The sequence below is a fragment of the Xiphophorus hellerii genome, chromosome 23 (genome assembly GCF_003331165.1).
Source record: "Xiphophorus hellerii strain 12219 chromosome 23, Xiphophorus_hellerii-4.1, whole genome shotgun sequence".
In the NCBI taxonomy this organism is placed as follows: domain Eukaryota; kingdom Metazoa; phylum Chordata; class Actinopteri; order Cyprinodontiformes; family Poeciliidae; genus Xiphophorus; species Xiphophorus hellerii.
This window is the reverse complement of record NC_045694.1, coordinates 28,218,819-28,235,759: the sequence shown is the minus strand read 5'-3', so window position 1 is coordinate 28,235,759 and position 16,941 is coordinate 28,218,819. Positions and strand designations below refer to the sequence as shown.

Below are 16,941 nucleotides of genomic sequence, written 5' to 3'. Positions count from 1 at the left end.
TACCCAACTCTGACACACGCGTACCGAGATTCCCGCCTTCGCCAGGCTCCGTTGGGACCTTCACGATGTTTCCACCCATTTTCAATGAGGTTGGATATCAGCAGATCGGGGGAAGAAGCTTTCTCGCTAATGGCCACAACACACACTCACAGATGTTAGATGGGACTTGTCAAAAAGGGGGCAATAATTTCATCTATTTAACCCTGAGTGGTGAGTTGGAGCGTGTCACTTAATGGAGGCATAAAGGACACACACATAACTACTGATAGCCTCGAGGGGGAGGGAGGCCTGCTGAACACTTCATAAATATGCAAGGAGAAAAGACATATGCTCTGCTACATGAATACTGAGAGGGGACATAAAATAGTCTGTGTGTTTGATGGAGTGGGCAGGAAGAGCAAGAAAATGGTGGGACTGGTATCAAAATAACAGAGAGACAGAGAGGGGGGGGAAGCTTTATGTGGCTGCACATAAATAATCCAGAGCCATTCGCAGCTGGGACAAAGTACTGAAAGAGGAAGAGACCAACTTGTCGCCTTGCACCGTTTGTTCACATGTTGGGTCAAAAATTATGATGATACAGTTTGTAGGAGAGGGATTGTAGATGGTTGATGTAAGGACCCAAATGTAGTGAGACAGAGGAGGCGGCCAGTGAATTTGGTGACTTACTGAAAGAGGTGAAATGCAAAAAAAAAAACACAGGAGCCACAGCAAATGTATATAATAAAACTAAAGAACTTCCAGGCAGGGAGGAACAGGCAGTAGACAGGAAACCCCAGTGAATGAGAATGAGGTGCTTAAATGGAAATAAATCTAACATGAAAGAAACATAATTAATCTGTGACAGAGAATAACTAGAAACAAGAAATAAACTAGAATCACTAAGGAAGAACTGAAGTGGAAATGGAAACAAGGCAGAACTAGTAGGAAAAAAACTAAGGAGCATAAAAAATGACAAAACCCCAGTGGGTTGTGTTTGGACACCATGCGCCACGTTTTGCGCATGCCAAAAGTGGCAGATGTGACATACTGGCGGACCATGAAATTTATTTAATTAAAAATTTTAACATTTGTTTGTTTTAATGTTGTTGTTTTTTTTTACCTGCTCAACAATATAAAACATTTTTATAAAATCTGTGTAACATCAGAGGGACATTTCTGAAATCGTATGGGTCATCAATCGTTTTAACCATTCCTGACTTGTGGTCAGGTCAGGTTTATAGGTCAGATTTTTGTTACCATCAGATTATAGCATGAACATCGAACAATGGGGAGTATTTATATGACTGAAACTAATAAACAGCGATCTAATTGTAAGGGATCTATTTAGAGGTTCTGTTGAAATTAAGGAAAACAATCTAATTTAAAAAGTTTTTTAAAGCAATCCCTTGCTTTGAAAAAAAATAACCCTTAGAGAACAGGTTTATCCATTTGTAACTATAAACTTTTAGAACTCTTGACTCAAAGAGGTGGTTTATGGCTTTCTGAAAAAGAATTTCCAAGTTTGTGTACAACAAATGTGCAGATTACTTAGTAAACACTGTTTCTCCTTCCTACCAAAGGGGGCGCTGTGTGATAAAGCACAAGAGGGTGAAGAAAAAGAGTGAGAAAACAGATGGAAGCGGTTGTTAAGCTAAAAACAAACGTAAACTCAGTGCATCGTCTCTAAACCTTTTTTAGAAAAAGAAGGAAGTTATTTTGAATTTTGCCTTTTCCATCAACATTTTCCAATGCGATACTTCAAAATGCGCATAAAATGTTTGATGCAAACACAGTTCTTGTCAGTTATCACAAACTTGACGGCAGTTTTAGCTGTGAGGGCTGGTTTTGATAGCTTCTTTAATTAAAGACAAAAGTCTTTGTCTTTAATTAAAAGACAAAATCATTACTTGAAAACTGCATTTGATATTTATTCAGATTCTCTTTGTCTTATAATAAAAATAGTTTGATCATCTTAAACATTTGAGAGAGAAAAAACCTACAAGGAAAGTTAAACTAGTTCATAGCACTGTATAAATGAACACTACCCAAATCCTCAAATAAATATATTAAAAAACCTATCACTAATTGGCTTCCACAGTTACATAAATTCAACTTACAATTTATAATTAATGAAGTGGAACTCAGTTTTTTTTTGGTTTTATTTTAATCCTAGGTTTGTCTAACGTAGATTTCCAAAGGATTTCTTTTAAGAATAATGTTTCAGTTTAGTTGTGGCTTTGCTGTACCTTTGTATATATTTCGGACTGTCCAGGTATATGTTGGTTCTCTTATCAGTGCGGTTCTTCGGGCTAGTTTGAAGAATTATTTGTCCATGCTAGATTAAACGTCTCATGATGGTAATCTTTTAAACTCTTATCCAGACCTTTTCCTTTTATGCATACAGGTTCCCCTTCTATGCATGCGAGGTTTTTGCAGGTTGACTTTTCTTATGTCTGAGCACATACAGTTACTGACAAGTTAACAGCTTCACCTGACAAGACATCAGCCAGCCGCCTGTGATCTGAGCAATCATTGCCTTATCCTCTCCTTTATTTTCTCCTTTCTCCTCTGTCTGTCTGTCAGCCCGCCTCACTTTATTCCAGCCCAACCTTCTCCTTCAGTCCTTCCTCCTCTCCCATCACTACCTGACTGCTTCGTAGACACGCAAACCTTACGCACGCACACACCTCTCTCACTCTCTTTTACGGCTGGCTCTTTTCTGACTGACAGAGTATTAGGAAGGTGTGTGATGGGAAAGAGGAGGGTGGGGTGGCGTGGGGTGTGAGAGTCACCTTGGAGGAGCCTTATTGAGCAAACGACTGGGAAAGACTGAGGAGAAAAGACATTTAATCTTGTAATTTGGGTTCAGATAAAAGGAATAGGGAATGTCTTTGTTGTTGATTTTAAAGCCATTTTCGATCATAATGACAGTTGATACAACCATTATCAGCACCTATCGTTCCTCCTAAAACACAGGCATGAAAGACTTCAGGAAAATCTGGAAATACACATTTCTTCTACACTCTGTATTCATAATTATTCATCCTGCAATACTTTCATTATGTTTCAGACTTTTCTAGACTCTTTAGGAACCATGAGATGATACAGGATAGAGTTAATAGGAGAATTGGTGGAGCTAAGACACAGGGACAGTGGAAGAAAACCTGTTGGAGGCTGAGATTGGGCAGAGATTCACCTTGAAGCACATTGGACTCAAACTGCAGTCCTCACAACGTTTAGATGTGTCCATTGTCCTACACACTGGAGTCAAATGGCTAAACTGCTTCACTAGCATGCAGTTAAGCTCTACAGAGCTCTGCTAATGAGCTAATATTGGACCCAGTTGTGCTGAAGCAGAAAGACATCTAAAAGTTTCAGTACTCTAACCTTTGAGTACTGGAGATTGAGACCACAGTTCTAGCAGGACAACAACCCAAAGCATCAAGTTTTCTGTGGAATTTCTCATTGGATGCACAGGGACATATCTTCAGGGAAGATTCTTAAGGTCGTTGGGCGTTCCAACAATTACACCATTAATGACACCATGATCCAGTCAACCCAACAGGAGATGATTTGGTCTTGACTTGTGTCTACGGCTCTCCACAGCTTTCTAAACTACAGCCAGTTTGAGGAGATTCATACTGCCTTGGTGATCAGCTTGGGACGTTAGGGTCACTCAGCCTTTATGATGCCAAGAAACCTTTAATTCTTTCAGGCAGACTGTCCTTTTCTTTTTCATTTGCATTAACTTGAAGTGGCTGGATGGTTCTGCTTTAGCTGTTGCTTACAGGTTGGCTCAGATTGTTGTTGTCTGTGAGGTGTTCTGGTGGTCCCTCTTGGGATTAGTCTGATAAACTAACAGACTACTCCCTGTTGGTCCCTTGGCCTGGAAGTAATCCTTGTTGGTCCGGTACTAAAGCTACCTGGAGGCTCAGGGCACTATGGGGTGACTCTGGGTCTGGCTCCTTCTGCATCTCACAAGGGTTCATTTCTGCATGCTATGTACCTGAACTGACTTTTCATCAGTCAATTTGTTAGTCCAGCAACTGATGGGCTGATCCACTGATCCTGCTGTCCAATGGCAAACAAATGCAGGATAGCATTGGCCCAAGGAAAACTGTGTCATTGGAGGAGCTAAATAGCATTAAATAAGTTTCTGACATTTTATACAGAAGACATACTGTAGAAGGGGCTAAGGAATATTGTCATTGACAAGCAGCTTATGTTTCTCAAAACCAGTCCTGGAATTTGAAGCAATATTAACACTGTTATCATCATCCTTCCACTTCACTACAATGCACCACTTGTCTACCATATAAAATTCCAATAAAATACACAGATGCTTGTGCTTGTAGAGAACAAAATGTGCGAAACTTCAAAAGGTACGAATCCCTTCGGAAAGTACCATATGCTTGATTTAATCTGAAACCAGGAAAAACTTGGAATTTTCTTTCCTTCAAAGCAAAAGTAGCAAAACTTGAGAAAGCTTCTGATTTAAAGTAGCTGGAAGTCAGTTTGCAGAGTTCTTTGCACAGGGGCTTTAAACACATCTAAAGACTTTTGGGGCACTGAACTGGATCTAATTTCCTGACAATGAAAGACCAAGATCAGCTTTGTGCCATAGACCGCAAATGCCAAATAGGGACCACGGAGAGACCCAGAGGCTGTGGATGGCTGGATTAACACTGGATTAAGTTGTTGTGCAGGTCCTCCCAGGTCACTCAGTGCTGTTATATACGTGTGAATGAGTCACCTTCCCCCAGGCGCCAAAGTGACTTTGTTCACTCAAGAGGTAATAAAACACTTTCATGAAAATGTTCGCCTTGGTGGGATAATGCTGTACTTGACAGTCAAACACACATGCGCACACGCACATTTGCCGCTGTTAGGTCATAGGGTTGAGTTTAATTCACATTGTAGCGCCCAACAGTAGCTGTTACCAGGGCTGAGCATAATTCTAGACTTTGTTTTCTATACAAACGACTGGACGCAACGAGATCAGAAATTGAAAATAACATAAAAGAAATACACACACAACATAATCATCAACATCCCCTGTCTGAGATTTCAGCAGTTTGATTATATTTCTGTTGCATGGATGAGTTTTGACCTCTTCTTCAATTATTGGTGACAGCAGCTACTGTGAGAGCGCTTTGAGGCGCAATAAAATTGTCCAATAAACCATGTCATATATCGTACTGTTGAATTGAACATGAAGATTGCGAAGATCTTTGTAACCTTCATAGTTATTCCACTGTAACCGCTGAAAATTTCTAAAATGTTAAATTTTACACTAATGGAAAATAATTGGTTGAAGTACAACTATGGACAAATCTGTCAAACTTTACCCGAGAAGGTGAAAATAGTCCAGGGTTTGCATCTGAAAACTGTGTGTTAACCGAGAAAGGACGCTCATTAAAGGCTATAACCTGTTATTCATTTTCATTCAATACCATTGTATTATCTTTTGAAGCTGAATATGATTAATGTATTTATGTAATAAATTATGTTCGAATTGAAAGAACCTCTTAGTTATGTACTATGTGTCTCATAGACAACGAAGCCATTGGGGTTGCTCCTTATGTGGGTTAAGCACAACCCACATAAGGAGGCCTCAACGTCACCGTTTCAGGTTCGAATCCTGGCGCAGTGACCCTTGATGCATGTCTTCCCTCTCTCTCATTACCTACGTTCCGGTCTGAGCACTTTTAATAAAGGCCACTAGAGCCAAAAAGAAAATGAAGCCATCATGCCACAAAACCCTAAAATGTAAAAGTCTCTAACCCATTAACTGGTTCATCACTTTTTTTTCTATTTTTAATTTTGGAGCCATAAAACCTTGAAAGGAACCTGGGTTCCAGTCTCACCACTGCCTTTATTATGAAATACACTACTAGTCCAATACCTGGACTTAAAATTTAAAGTCGCTTAAAGTTTATATTTACCCTTTAAGAGACATTGAAGACATTTTAAGCATATTTTACCCTTTAGTATTCTTTCCCAAATTCTACATGACTTTTTCTTTTCAACTGCACACAAACCACAACACAATCCCTGCCCAAACAGAGCTACGTCTTCCAGCGCCGGGCCTTTGGAAGATGTGGGTCGTCACAACCCAGTATCTGTTAGCTAACATGAACAGGTTGCTATGAACCATTGACATCTCATAATCCGTCAACACAGACTTCCTTTTACTTTTCACTATATGAGCTGAATAACTGTTACTAAGACTTGAGTTAAATCAGACTAAATTGAGACCAAAATCGATTTGGACTTGCAACGTAAGTCCAAATCGAGTCGGAATCTCAAACTCAGGTCTGAAGATAATCTCACAATTCCTTTTCTCCGTATGGGCAAACTTTGAGAAAACAGCAGCACTGTGTCACAAGAACACATGAAACATTAACATCAAACCAGTGAGAAGACGTGTTTCACGTTGAATCAGATTTGCCCAGAGGGTGAACTGTAGTCCTACAACTCCTATTGCATGAAACTCAAAGCACACAACGGTCACTTTGCCTGACAGTTGGCTTCCCTCCAGGCACAGAAACACATACAGACACACTTGGCTAATGACTGGGAAATTAACTCTGCGCCCGGGTCTCTGATTCATTCTACAGAGGCAGAGAAACAATGATGATAATGAGAGAAAGTGTGGAAACAGGTAATGAGAAGAAGAATGAGACATGATTGATACATTTGTATTGTTCATTTCTTTTGTCTACATTACCTCCTGCACTTATATTACCTACTCCACTTCTTTACAGATATTTGAAATGATGTCAATATGCTGCGATGTACTTCAGGCAATCAGTGGTATTTAATGTAAAGATTTCTGAAAAAGTCTAGGTGCCGAGAAATTCTGGGAAAGCAAGGCGTTCTTGGAAACTCATTGTCTGACATCTGGATTCAGTTTAAATATTTGCCATTTCAAAGGAAGCTTTTCAATCAGAATATCTGCCAGTAGCCCTGACCTCTGAATTGTTCAGTATGAATTGATGTGGAGTATTTGTGCTTTCTACCTTTCAGACCTGAACATTCCAGAACTCAAGTGAAAATATTCGTAAACAAGACAATAAAACAGAAGGTTACCATGCTCGACTAGGTAGTATTTAATTATTTTTCTACCCGTAAGACTGAAAAATGTAGTTTTTTATTTCACAAATTAATTTTTTATAGAAACCACTATCGTATAAGAGGCCATTGTGTATCATGTTTACAACGAACCAATGAAATTAAGTTATGAAGTTCAACAGTTCAGCAGTTACTATAGCACATAGCATCAGCTAGCTACCTTGCAAACACTTTGTAATTGTAGACTCCTGAAATGCTTACATAGATTTATTCAGTTTACTTTAGCTACAATAAAAATCATTTAACTAACACTGAATAAGATATATGAACAATGAATAGAGAAAACAGACATATAAGTGAGTGATAGATATTTATACAGACTAACCAGAAAGGGTTTTTTAAAGTCAATTTAAAGTAGTGCCCATGTTTAAGGAAGGAACCCAGACAGTAAAACAGAAGCGTGTAAAACAGTAAAAGTGGAGCGTGTCTCCACTGTCTGGAGACACGCTCCAGGCTTCCTTCCTTCAGAGGAAGGCTTCCTCTGAGGAAAGCCTTCAGAGGAAGTATCCTGATCGGATACCTGATCCACCTCAACTGACTACGTTCAACGCAACTCCAAGTCTGCTGGACGACGACGGTCGTCACCAGGAGGAGGCTAATTTCAGCTGCTTCATTCAGGGAAATGCAGCTAAATAAAACTGATAGGAGATGAGAAATACAGTATATAACAATACAACCAGCTCAATATGTTTGACACTGGATTCATGAGAACCAGATGAGATTTTTAGAAAAGAAATGGCATCAACAGCTAATGGTGGCAGACTTCCAGGTATTTATACTAATTTACATTTGTATTTATGGAGGCGACAGGGCGGACCAGCAGCTGCGATCTATTTCCCGCAAATTAGGATTTATAAAGGAAAGGCGCGCAGCCACGTGCGTGCGCATGGCTTTATGCGTCTGATTTTTTTTTTGTGCGCCGCACTTTTCTAAATTTTTCCGTACGCCAAGTTTTAGTGTGAAAACTGCGCACTCTTTTATGCATGAAGCCCCTGAAAACCGGTGGGAGCTTACAAGTAGTAGTCAACTCTGTCACCAAAAAAGCAACACAATGAATACTTCCTGTTTTCCTTCAAAGAGAGCCTCAAACATAGGGGGTGAAGTTTAACGCACTCACCTTCGTACAGCAGCTAAAAGGCCCATTTTAAGCTAGACCTAGTCGAGAAACATTGTGGCATGTTAATATCATTACACCACTAGAATGCATTTTTCATATGGATGCTCATAAATCGGAAGTACATTATTTGCACTGAGAAGTGGGAGAGCGATAGGGGAATAAAACACCAACTGGAACCAAAATAAACGGTCAGTGAGCCATAATGCTAGCTGATTAACAACCTGATGGTAACAGGCTGACAGACTTGCATTATGATCAGCCCTGTATTAAATTTCACTCAGCTGCCTTTGGCATTATTATGCCTAACCCTGTGAGAGCAAACCTTTGCCTCAGGGCAAACACAGTGAGTCAGGAGCCCAGAGTCTGTGTGTTTTTTTTAAATTCAGGCCTAGCTACGTCTAGCCTGTACATTTCCCCCAGTAGAGACTGGTTTATATTTACTGGCTGCTGGCATTTTGATGATGGCAAAATCTGAACCAATTATCTGAGAATGTTTGGTTTCTGGTCCACAGAGAACAGAGCTAACCATGAGGTTAGCAACACAGACTTCGAACTGTGTTTGGGTTTTTGGAGAAGAAATAATAACAATAAGATAATCCTCACCCCTGTGTTCTCATTAAAGCAGATTAGTAGCAGATGGCCTGAGAGATCATAAAGTACTTTAAATATGCTTGTTTATGGATTCTCTGCTGGGCTAAAAACGTCCACAGTGACGCTTCTGTTCAGCTTAGCTTTCATGAAAAACATTGGAGTTCTTGACTAACTTGGTTAAATTTTATTATCGGCATACCTCTTGCATTGCAGCCCATTCTCGAAGTGGACCAGACAAGCTGTATGATGGGCATGAACACATTACTTCATTAAAAACATCCATTCACATTAGTTACTTGACCATGAATTTGAACATGTCCATATAAATACCCGAACAATTGTCCTGAATCATGGTATAGTTCACATGTGTCTAAGTGCATGGCTCCTCAGCTGAAATCACATGTTATACAATTCAAGATGACTTTTTATTAGTTCTTGTGGATTAACTTATTCGTGTCCAGATATTTATCTTTTTCTTTACAAAACTGGTTTTTAGGACATTGCCTATCTTGGAGGCGATACGTCAACTCTCCAACACGGTTTTCTTTTCTTGTTGACATAAATGTGTGTAGCTCCCCACAGCTCTCCACCTGGACCAGCCGGGGATCCCAAACATTTGTCAAACTCCGCCACAAGTTGACGGGTCGCAAGAGAGGACGGGATCCGTAAGGCAGGGAGGGAACAGCCAACAGAGGTGATGGATGCACAAATTGAACTCAAACCAAAGTTTTTCTTGATGCAGCATTTTGTCTACGTGCCTCATAAAACTACTCAATTTGGCGGGATATGGCCCTTTAGGACACACAAACGCACACACACACATAAATGCAAGCTGGGCAATGGTCCCGCTTCAATCTAAATTCCACATTTTAGAAAGGCCTGGATCTTCATGGGTGAATGATCTCTAAAAATTTAGTCTGCACAGGGTTGTTGTCTTGATGCCCAAATGAATTTATTTCCAAGGACTTAACAGGTGTCCTGACATTTCATCACTCAGCAGTAATCACACCAAAGGATCCGATTTTGATGTAAAGGTAAATGACTGGGGCTGTGAGATGGTGCAGTGGTTAGAGCTGATGCCTCGATGCAGGAAGGAGGTGATAGCATGGCTCCAGTCTCCTTCCTGAGTCTAAACTCTCATTAGGAGTGACTGAATACGATTTTTTAACATGTAAAATTGACTTTTTGGAGCTTTACATTAGATTATACTGTAATGCCACCCTGTCATCAAAGAGTATGTAGGAAGACCATGGATGTAGACTAAGTCTAAAAGTCTTCAGACTTCATGGACAACTTGAGTCTTTGGTCATTTTAAACAAGAACGGTTCTCAAGACAAGGGGAACCACTTCAGACTTTAACAGGTTTTTCAGAAACCAGTTCCCAGAGATACGTCACAGTGTTTTAAATCCTTCAGTACCTTCTGAGTCATCGCAAAGATGGTGCATCCTTTCATCAGTGCCCAAACCTTTGAGCACTTCCACATTTGTACCTCGTTCCAGAGTAGCAGCGCAGACGGATGGCTCTAAGACATCCTCCTCAGGTAGCAATGGTGAGTGTCGGCTGAACGACGGATAGGCAACAACAAAAGAATACCTGGCCGCCGAACAAAAACCCGTCCACAGAGGAAAGCGTCTATCCCCTGTTGGCTTTCTGCGTGGACTGTGTGGCGGATGGAGTTGGAGGCGCTGGCTCCATTGTCATGCCTGATTTAAACAAACAAAAGTCTTTGAGCGTGTGTCGGAGCGCGTAGGTGTGTGTGTGTGTGAGAGAGAGAGCCCCTCAGAACCAAATCAGACTGGCTGCCACTGGAAGGAGGCCATAACAAGAACACAAGGGACACACAGACAATGAGTAGACTTCTATTTCTATCTTCATTTGTGGGTTTGTTTTTCAAAAGCACTCATTATTCCTGAATCCCTTTGTGTTTGAGTTTTGGACTTTAATTATGTTGTTTTTTTGTTTTTATAGAATAATCACTTGGCGCTGATAAAGCCAAGAGAGTCAGCTGGGGATTGGGCACTCACCCTTCCCACACAGCAGATTTTAATCTGCTTACTTTGGACACTAGACTACAGGGCTTCCCAAACGTATGTGGCAAAAAAAAAAAAGAAAAGTTAGCTTCTGGCCAGAGTCCCTTTAGCAAAATCCCACAAACATCCAGACATTACTATAAAATATGTGAAGAAAGATCAACTTTTAAAATGTTTTTTTTTTTACTTTTATTCACTATTCAATAATTATTATGCCATTTTAGCAGAATTGCTGCCTCCTACCGATTCTAGTTTTCCGTTTTACATGTTTCCCCACAGCAGGGCTGCTGGTTGGCTCCTTCTGTCTTTTTCTTGTCAAAATGTGTCCATTTTCTAGCGTAGCTATGCACCACTAACTATGTGCTAAGCTAGCTATTTGCTATGCTCTGCACTTTGCTAGCTATATGATGTGCTATGCTAGCCATGCGCTATGCTAATTTGAGCAGCAAAGAGCTTGACGAATTTGACTGTCGGCTAATCAAATAGATATGGCAATGAAATGGCAAATAACATTTCAATAAATTATTTTAACTTATATTTTATGATAATGATTGAAAAACCGAATAGATTTTACGATTAACATGTTTTACATTTTTTATTAAATATTTTTCTTTTGTGCGTTTTTAATTTTCATCTTCTCCAACATTTTTTTTTATTTTTACCATTTTTTAAAGTATATTGTTGGTCTACCCTGTGCTTAGTAGCAATAAGTGTGGAAATGTCAAAGAAAGATATACATTTCAAAAATATTTTATATTAAAACACGAAGTGATATACATGTACATGTATTCAATTCCCCCATACTGTGATATCCTCAAATAAAATCCAGTGCAACCTGTTGCTCCTGTAAACAGTCTCCATGTGTGTAATTTAATTGCATCATAATTCTAGTTATTTAGTGAAGGCTTAGTGACTCGCCACACCAGACACATCAGTGATGAAGACTTTTGGACTTTCTTTCCTCTGTACTGATCCTGACAAAAGGCTCCCAATCATGTGTGCAAGTAAAATCACATCAGAAGTACAAACATTGTCCTTACGTCACAGGAAAAGGCAGGAAAAGAAGCTTTTCTAAGATTCAAAAGGTTCAGTAGCAGCCAGATGCGAATTATTAAGTTATGTTATTTTATATGGACAACTTCTAAACTTGCTAAAATGGCACATTCTTTTTTCAGTTTTACTTTTATTTGTGCAGTGAGACTCACAAAACCCTATGGTGAAAACCAGAAGACACCTTGTGCTCCAAGGCCACACAGAGAGGAAAAGGTTTTTGTCGTTTAGGCTACAAAAAAAACCCGATCGTTTTTACAACCAGCTTCCAGAGGGAATGAATGGCAGAACTCATGTCTCCATGTGGCCAGAACAAACCGCGTCTTTTTCCTTTTAAACGATGGCGTTGTCTCTCTGTCTGTCTCTCTGTCTCATCAAATAAACAAACATGGCAGCATTCGGCACGACCGCCGAATATGATTGATATTTTCCAACCCAAATGTCTAAAATGTACAAATGACAAGCAAAAGGCCTTACTGGAGTAACTTGGGTTGTTGAATTTTTCTGTTTCATTGAGCTCAGAGTTCACTCTGCATTTGCAAAGTGCTGCTTTGGACAATAGGACAGCAGGTAACGATGGAGCGAACTGGTTCTGGGTGAGCAGGAAGAACCCCGTACACACGGCCCGAAGGCTGAGACTCATTCTGGAAGGCGAATGCTCTCCTTGATCCCGAGTCTAAGAATGAACCATGGCCAACTGCAGTCATGTTGTTTTGCTTCTGCTGCTGGTGGGCAGGTCATTTATGTCCGTCTGTGGCAGCAAGATCAAATGTGCTCACATTTTAAATTCACGAGCCAAAAAAAGAACACGCAACCTGTGTTTGTGAACTGAGATTATGTTTTATCTGAGAGGGGATGGGTGTGTGGGTTGAGTTGCCGTGCAGGTTTTCTTTTTGTTTGTTTTTTTGCGGAGCGTTGTGTGTGAGCGTGTGCGTCGACGAGGCGCTGCGGTTTTGAAGTCTCGTTGTTGTGATTTCCAAACTTCCAGAGCTCTTTATCCCCCCGTACGTCATTTCAACAAGAACCTCTTTGAAATCCACATTCTGAAGAAAGCAAAGACTTAAGAGAAGTCTTCAGGGAATTGTTGTGAAGTGTGTGATTGTGAGAGAGAGAGAGAGATAATCAATCCTTGATTTGAGGTTCCTTCTGTGAAGCTAGACGATGCATCCATTTGAGAAGGATATCTGCTGAGCACAGATTGAGATCTGATTTATCCCGACTTCTGCATTAGTGTAAGTGGTTTGTAACAGTTAAAACAAAAGAGGCCTTATTCTATGCCGGGTTACATCACATATATCTAACTCATCATCTCTGCTGTTCAGCATATCAGTACATTAGCATCACATCATTTTAGAAATAAAGAGAAATCCCCAGTTTTAACTTGCAAATTACAAAGGAGTAGATGGATGGATGGATGGATGGATGGATGGATGGATGGATGGATGGATGGATGGATGGATGGATGGATGGATGGATGAAGTTTCATAGGCAGTTGGTGTTAATTTATTTGCCTGTCATGACGGAAAAAGACGCTCCGTTCATTTTTCAAAGTCGTGTTTTCACCATGTCATTCATTTATGAATGTCAGTTTCAAACTATATATAATTAACAAGCTAGATATTTAACTCCAAACTAAATCTTTAATTTGGAACTAAAGACTTAGCTTAAAATTAAAGACTTAGTTCGCTAGTTAATATTTAGCCTCAACCTAACTCATTTTGTTAGCAAGCTAACTATTTCACTTGGCTGTAAGCCAAATATTTCAGTGCTAAATATGTAGCTGTAAGCTGCATATTTAGCTTAAAGCTAAATATTTAACTTCAGAGCTAATTATCTAGCTGTGAGATAAATATTTCATTCAGCTCTTGGCTAAATACTGCAAAGCTAAACATGTAGGTTTAAGTTGAATATTTAGCTCCGAGCCAAATAGTGAGGTTGAAGCTAAATATACAGTTTAAGACATTTTAGCTTAAAGCACAACATGAGCTGTTTTCATGGTCCTACTGATGTTTACTAGTGGATCTAAAGCAACTTTGATGCACCAGTTTACCAGCAGGGGTTTATATACAGGTTCACAAGACAAAGCTTTTATTTTGATAGTCCACGTTTTGTGTTTAGCTCACAGCTAAATATTTAGTCAACATGCAAATATTCACTCAATATTTATTTCATTCATTTAATATTCAGTTTGGAGCTAAATATTTATCTTGCTAACTATATATTAAGTTTGAACGTGTGATATTTATAAATGAATGGATAACATGGTGAAAATAAGACTTTGAAAAATGAATCCACATTATTTTATTCTTTTGACAAGATAGTTAACACACATCATTGTTCATTTTTGACTGTGTAACTTTACAAACCTTCTCGCCCTGCAGCAAAAAGGCTGTGGGTTCGAGTCCCTGCCTGGGGTCTGTCTGTATCAAGTCTTCATGTGAGTGAGACGGGTCAGGGAATCGGTCCACAAGTGGAACTGAACATAATCTGTTCATATTCAGACTCCATTATTAGTCCTGATAAGAACAGAACATCAGCGATGGTCCAACGCAGCTGCGTGTTTGATATTTATGAGAATAAATTTGGTTATGTGAAGTGCTCTCTACTTTTCCCTTCCCTTTTTTCTTCACTTTCATGTTTGTCAGACCTCAGCTGACAATCAGAGCGACCTCTCACTTGGCGGCTTCAAAGCTCAGAGCCTCATTCAGCAGCTGTGTGTCACTGAAGTGAAAGCAAAGACTGCTCCCACTGTCAGCTGCACTGTTTTTTCTCAATGGGCACTTTAATGCCGGTATTGATCCATTACACTGCAAAAACACAAATTCTTACTAAGTACATCTGGCCTAGTGCAAATAGCTTGAAATAAGACAAAACTAACTTGTAAGTACATATTCAGCAAGAGGTAGGAGCTTGTTTTAAATCAACAAATCATCAAAAGAGCAGTATGGTGTAAAATCATTGATCTTTACATCATGTCATTCCCTCATCAAAATCACACCTGCAATGTTGCTTTGATTCTTTCATGCATGTTTGAGAAATCCTCTAATCTCCATGGCAACCATTCAGACGTGCAAAAACACCTTGTTGGACCTAACCCCGCCTTCAGTTTCCAAACTACCGCCTCACAGAGCAGCTCTCCCCCGAGACTCAGCTCCTTCAGACTAGCCAGCAGTGATTAGCAAACACCTGAAGGACCAGAGCTGAGGTCATTATAGGAGCTACTTCTCAGTGCAGCGCTGATAAAATCGTTGTTAAAGGGTTAATAGAGGAGCCATGTTGTGATGACTTCCTGAAGGCGGAGTTTCAGAAAGAGCAGGAGTTTTTAAAGAGACAGAGGCCCAACTTCAAGATGTTAAATTATTAAGTCAAATTTCTTTTAATTCATATTTGATATATGTGGTATTTTTTTCATAGCTGAAGGTAACATAGTTGCTTGATTGAGCTACAAAATGACACAGTGGGCCTAGAAAACATAATACTCTCTGTAAATATGATCAAAAGTAAAAGATATTTGTCCTGTTATAGGTGAAAGAAATCTGCCAATGGAGTTAATACTTTTGATCAATATTGATTTAAAACAAGCTCCGAGAGCTTGATGAAAAGTTACATCTAAGTTAGCTTAGCCTTTTTTCAAGTGTACTAAGATATTTCCACTAGAAACTAGATCAAACATACTTGGTAAGATTTTATGTTTTTGCAGTGTACATTATACACACTGGTCAAAAAGAAACAGTTTGGTATTGAGGTTGAAATACAAAAACCCAAATTTGTGTATTGGCTCTTGTTGTTTGAGAGCTAAGCCAGACATAAGGGTTTGTATTCTTTTATCATTTTCATGATTGCTTATGGGCAGGTGTTAGAGTTTAATTACTCTGAGATAAAGCAGCCTGGTTTAAATCCTTTCTATATCTCCTTACCTTTGTCTCTTGGTCTGTTGATGTTTTATCCAAAGCAACTGGCCGTAAACAGCAGCACACCACGGCCTGGCAGCATTGATTTGCTCTGTTGCTTTGGTCCTGTTTGCAATTCAGCGCCTTGATTGGAGCTTATAGGGACACGGAGTCAGGAAAGATGTTCGTTTGATCTGGCTGCTGGCCGACCACGGTGATTACAATAACACACTGGCACATACATTTTCTTGATTTTTTTATTGTTCTTTTCAGAAGCGATCTTGCAATATGTGGTTAAACTGTTTTTATCTGTACTTCTAGTTATAATCCTTAAGTTATGCAGTACTTTTACGATTACAATGACATGCAAAAATAAAAATACCTTCCCTGGAAGTATTTCTTTTCGTGCACATGCATATTTGTGAATAGGTTCAAAACAATCTCCATTTTCTATAAAATAGACTTTTAAGATCCAATCCCATCTTTATCCCATCCAATCCCTGATGTTTGCTTTTGTCAATTTTATGTCCCTCACTCATCTGGAACCGCCTCGTCCAAACAGTCCCCCAGCCTCTCTTCAGAGCCCTTTGTAATAAGAGCAAAAACATAATTTTGCTCTTATTGATTCACTATCCATAACCCTCACAAGCCTGTAAAAAAAGACACACCCATCAATTCCATCAGGATGTTAAATAATGCTCCTGTCATTTAGCCTGAAGTTTGCAGAGTTCCACAGACTTCTAGGAAAGCCATTGTCTGACGAGTTCTCCAGAGTGCGGCTATTAATCTAGGAGCATTTGCTTGTGTGGGAGGGTTTATGTAAGTGGCCCTATCAATCTTCATTGAGCCGTTTCAGGAGAGGGGAGGGGAGTGAGGGAGTGCGCGCTTCTTTTATCAGCCTCACACATGTCCATCTGTCCCTGTCAGACGAAGTGTCAGAGGAGAGAGACGCGGAGTGTGTTTGGGTGAACTGCATGTGTGTGTATGCGTGTGGAAGAGCGAAAGTGTAGTTAAGGCCAAGAGACAGTGCCAGCTTAATTGGCCTTGCCCTGGCAGGGGATGTGATGGCAAAGTCAGGACTAGTGTGTGTATGCGCATATGTGTGTACAGACTCCAACATCTGTCCTTTGTGAACAGCATTACAAA

General features: G+C 39.8%; 1 long non-coding RNA gene across 1 annotated transcript; it reads left to right on the top strand.

The window, feature by feature from the left end:
* Window positions 1-393: 393 nt before the first annotated feature.
* Window positions 394-13,546, top strand: LOC116713893 (uncharacterized). The gene is made up of 3 exons (XR_004337937.1): window positions 394-408; window positions 6,632-6,636; window positions 13,457-13,546. It is a non-coding gene; the product is annotated as an uncharacterized LOC116713893 (long non-coding RNA).
* The last annotated feature ends 3,395 nt before the right edge of the window (window positions 13,547-16,941 follow it).